Genomic DNA, 4834 nt, shown 5'->3' with positions numbered 1-4834 from the left:
CCTGGGGGCAGGCTGATGTGGGGGGCACCCTGAGCCGGCCATGCTGTGGTGGTCCCTTCCTGGTGGGGAGCCTCTTTCCTGGTGGGGGGCTCCCTTCTTTCCTCCCCGACTTCAGCCTCAGCCCTTGACTGTGGTTTCTCAGGCCTCCTATTCCTGGAAACACCCTTCCAGCCTCTCTCCAGTCTTCATGGTCCCCTGGGCCCTAGGGAGGCAGTCACCATAGCAACCCCTTGCCCGGAGCCCCCATGGCTAAGGGCGATCGACACGACCCCCAGCCACACACACTCTTCACACACTGGCTTCTCTGTCTTCCATTTTCCAGATAGGCTTCTTCTACGCGCCTCACCCCCAAAATGGTACCATCCTGGGCCCCCAACTGCACCTCTCCCTCAAAACGAGAGGCTCCAATTTTCCCCAATCACAGTGAACACTGCCTGAGCTAGACTTGATGTTCTGCCACTGGCTCTCCCCCCACCCCCAAACTGGATCCAATACCCTCAAACCAACATCCTCAGACTCGGCTGCGACATTTTCCCAAAACAGGCCCGACGCCTTTCCCCTTCCTGGCTCCGACACCCCCCTCTGCACACTGGCTCCGACATCCTGCCCCCTCCAGCCCCCTTGTCTGCCGCCCGGTGCCAGGCCCCTGACTCACTTCCGAGGCATCCCCAAGCCCCTGGCCCCATGCTCCCGCAGGATGTCTTCGCCACCAGAGCCCCCCTTCTTTGGGCTCCTCCTCCTCTTCCTTGCTGCCAGCCTTTCCCCAAAGACCCAAACCCTCCGCTGGCTGCCTGTCGCAGAAGTCCTCGCCTCAAGTCCCCAAGGACTGTACGAGCGACGTGCCCTTACGAATTGGTCATCCAAGCCCGACCCCAACCAATCCAGCCCCAATCCAGCCTTGCCCCTGAATGACCCGTCACAGGCCTAGCCTGGTCCAACTTCATCCACATCTTCGCTCCCAACCCGGACCCCAACCCAGTCTCCTGCTCCATCTCCATCCCGACCCTTGTCCCTGCTCCAATCTCCAAGGTGCCATCTCTTGGGGACAGAGCGAAGCACTCGGCCCTCCGCGGCCTCAGTCTACCCGAACTCAGACGACTCAGCCCCAACCACGTCTCCTCTCAACTCTTCTCCCTTGGGGGTTCCGAGCTCTCCACTCCCTCGCAGCCTCTCGGGATCCCCAGTCTCCCCTGCACCCTCCTCCTGCTCCCATCGCTCCCTGCCCTCTCGCTGGGACCCTCCTGAGGTCAAGCTCCAGATCGTCTCTTTGCTCCCAGCCTCTCCTGGCTTCAGGGCACATGTTCTCTCGAACCCTGGTCCAGCCCAACTCTGGGCCGGGCTGCGCTCCCTTCCCAAGCAAGATACTCACCTCTGTCGTCAATGCCTCGTCCCTCTGTCCCTGTTGCTGTCCTGTCCTGAGGCTACTTCGGCCAGGACTGCAGAGAGCTTGGATCTGAGAGGAGGGGTGGGGGTTAGAGGAGGTCAATTTCCTGTCAGGAAACCCCTCCCTCTCTGGGGCCAGAGGCGGGAAGGACTCGTTATCTGTCTGCCCTTTTAGGCCAGGCTGCGGTTGGGCTGGGAAGGACGAGGCCACAGTCCGGCCCCCACCCTCACCCCTGCCCCGCCGGAATTGCTCCCCCCCCCAACCCGCCTGCCTTTCACGCCTCACAAGGTGACAACACCATCCTGGGCGCCTGGGGAGACACCCCCTGCTGGACACGGGCCCAGAGCTCACGGGGTGAAGCCGTGGAGGAAGGTTCTGCTGGGCTCCGAGGCCAGGAGTGGAGGCCTGAGGGGGTGGCTCTGGGCACGGCTTCAGAGTTCTGGTTCTCTTTGCCTAGAAGGCCCTGTCCCCAGCTCTCTGCATGGCTTCTCCTTTGTCATTATCCTGGTCTCAGCTCCAGCGTCCCTTCTTTAAAGGCTACGTTATCCCCTCCCCGGCATTCTCTCCCCTCCGGTCAGGCGCACCGCTCCGATTTGTCGATGCCTTCACGGCACCTTCCATCCACAGTCTGAACTGATCGGATTCCTCGTCTTCCACTCGAATGTCAATCCAGTGTGCTCACTTTGTTCATCTTTATACCCCTAGACCTGTGCCTGGCACAGAGCAGGTGCTCAGTAAAGACTCCATTAACCAAATGCAGAAATGGGGGGAAGGTCGGAGCGGAAGTGGGGGTGGAGGTGGCAGGTGCAGGTGGGGTTGGGAATGAGCCGGGTGTCGGGTGGGGTTAGAGGCAGGATTCGGGTTACTTTTAAGGCTGGGTTTTAGGTTTAGGGGGCCCTTCGGGGGCTTGGACTGGGTGGGACAAGTGATCACTTGTCTAGGCAAAGTTGGGGTTGACATCATTGTTAGGGTCAGGGGCTGGGCTCAGGGGTCACTGCTCCTCCCCTGCCCCAGCAGTGAGGGCTCCACAGACAAGTAGGCTGGGAGAAGAGGGTCAGTGGTTAAGATTCCAAGGTTTGAAGGCCTCTGTTCAAGGACTACATTTGCCAGACAATGGGCATTGGGGTAGGGACTGCTTGGGTGGTCAAGAGGGGAGGGGGGAGGGACTGGCTTTGTCTTCCATAGGTCAGTGTGGCCCCGTGGTAACCAGAAGGTGGGACCAAGTGGCCTGTGAAAGGCTATGACCGCTGTCAGACCTCCCTTTCATATTTTAAAATTTAGTTTTTTTTTTATCAAGACATAATCCACATACCAGAAAATTCACTTCAAAAGTGTGCAGTTCAGCGGTTTTTAGTATATACACAAAATTTCGTCCTAATTGCATAACTTTTTCATCGCCCCAAAGAGAAAGCCCCGGAACCCTTAAGCGGTCACTCCTCATTCCCCCGTCCTCCCAGGCCCATGAATTTACCTGTTCTGGGTACCCCATATAAATGGAATTATACAGTAAGTGGTCTTCTGCGTTGAGCTTCTTTCGCTTAGCATACTGTTTCCAACCACATTGCAGCCTTCCCTTCTTTACGCCTCAGTTTCCTCATCTGGGAAATGGGGCGGACACAGTCCTCCGGGCAGGGGTGCCAGGGCGAGACCTTACTGCGTAGGAGGCGATCTGCTGCCCCCGTGTGGTGCACGGGAGAACTGCAGCTATCTGTGCCAGGGCTGGGAAGGGGTTAGGGGTGACTCAGCCCCCCCATCCCATCACCCCTCACCCCCGCAGAGCTTGAGATCTCAAAGCTTCTAGAACACCATCCCAAACTCTTCCTTCTCTGCCTCCCACCATTCCTGAGACTCCTTGCGCTCCATTTGCTGAATAATAATAGTAATGTCACCTACTTATGAAGTTCTAATCTGTTCCCACGTGAAGCATTTTACTTATACAGTCTCATTAATTTATTGCAGACTGAGGTTGCTACCATTATTATTCAGGGATAGGAAACCATAGTGGTTGAGAGCCCAAATTCTGGAGTTCGGAGGCACTTGGGTTCAAACCCCAGCCCTGCCACTGACCAGCTATGTGATGAGCATATGATTTCTCCTTTTGGGGCCTCCATATCCTCATCTGTAAATGGGGTTCATAATGATGGTTCAACTTCATGGGGTGGCAAAAAAGATACAGTAATTCCTCAGAGCCTGGCAGAGAGGAAGCCTCTGTGAGTCTATGTAGCTGATTGTATCCACCAAGGATATACTGGTAAATGTGTAACAATTAGTTGGGGTGGAGGACTCAATTCAAGCATTTGTCGATTTCCGTGGTGCAAATGTTCCCACCATGGCTAATGTCAAGGTGACGTCACTGAAAGCACTTTTTGGGGTAAGAGACGTTCAGTAGCCCATCAAACAGCAGTTTCACTCTGCAGACACAATGATGTAAGAAACCTCAGGATCACAGAGAACGGTAAAATAATTAGGATATGATGAGTATTTATTACCTTTGTTTTAAATATATTTAATTGTACGTTTGCATAATTTAAGTTTTAATAATGGCTGTTTAACAACCAGTTCTAAAATCCCTGAGACTTTTAACAATCAGTTGCCCCGAGCCAGCTCCAACACACTCTGTTATCATCGCACCCATTTTTTAGAAAGAGAAACTGAGGCTTAAGAAGATGGTCAGACGGGGGCAGGGCATGGACCCCACCCAAGGGCTGTGTGAGTCTGGGGCCGGGGCTATGCAATGCCACTCTTTCCCTCATCCCATTCTGGTCTAGGGGTTAGAAGTGCTCCTCACGGCACTGTGTGACCTCAGCAAAGCCCTTGTCCTCTCTGGCCTCAGTTCACCCATTGGTGGGAGCTGAGCCCTGCAGGTCGCTTCGTACCTGCTTCGACCCTGCCAGAAAAGCAACATGTGGCTCCTCCCCCTCACTTAATAGATGGGAAACTGAGGCCTGGAAAGGGCCAACGCCTGCCCTGAGTGACACAGCTGGACAGAAGAGTCCTCAGACCCTGGCTGGGGTGCAGAGCGGAGGGGATTGCAGCTCAGGACCGTGTGGTCTTGAGTTTTCCGGAAGGTGGGAGGCGGCATTGCTAGAGAAGGTCACTCCATGAAGCCGCGCGGCCCCGAACACACCCCTCCAGCCCCCTAAGCCCTGTGTCGCAAGAGCTTCCTGGACCCCATGACTGGGGACAGAGCGGGCTGAGAGGGAGAAGGTGGACAGTGCCATCTGCCTGGTTCTTGCCTCTGGGGGTGTCTCTGCCTCTTTATCTCCATTCTCTTCACAGGTCTTTGCGTCTCTCTGTGTGTATCGCTTTGTCTCTTTCTGTTTCTCCCTCTGACTCCGTGTGCGGGTCTCTCAGCCTTTGTGGCTCTGTGTCTCTGTTCTCTATCTCTCACTCCGTCTCTTTGTGTCTCTCTTTCCCTGCGTTTCTTTCTCTGTCTCTCTCTTTTGGTGT

Source organism: Pteropus vampyrus, unplaced genomic scaffold, assembly GCF_000151845.1.
Source record: "Pteropus vampyrus isolate Shadow unplaced genomic scaffold, Pvam_2.0 Scaffold138, whole genome shotgun sequence".
Taxonomy (NCBI): Eukaryota; Metazoa; Chordata; class Mammalia; order Chiroptera; family Pteropodidae; genus Pteropus; species Pteropus vampyrus.
Note: the sequence above shows the minus strand (reverse complement) of the source record.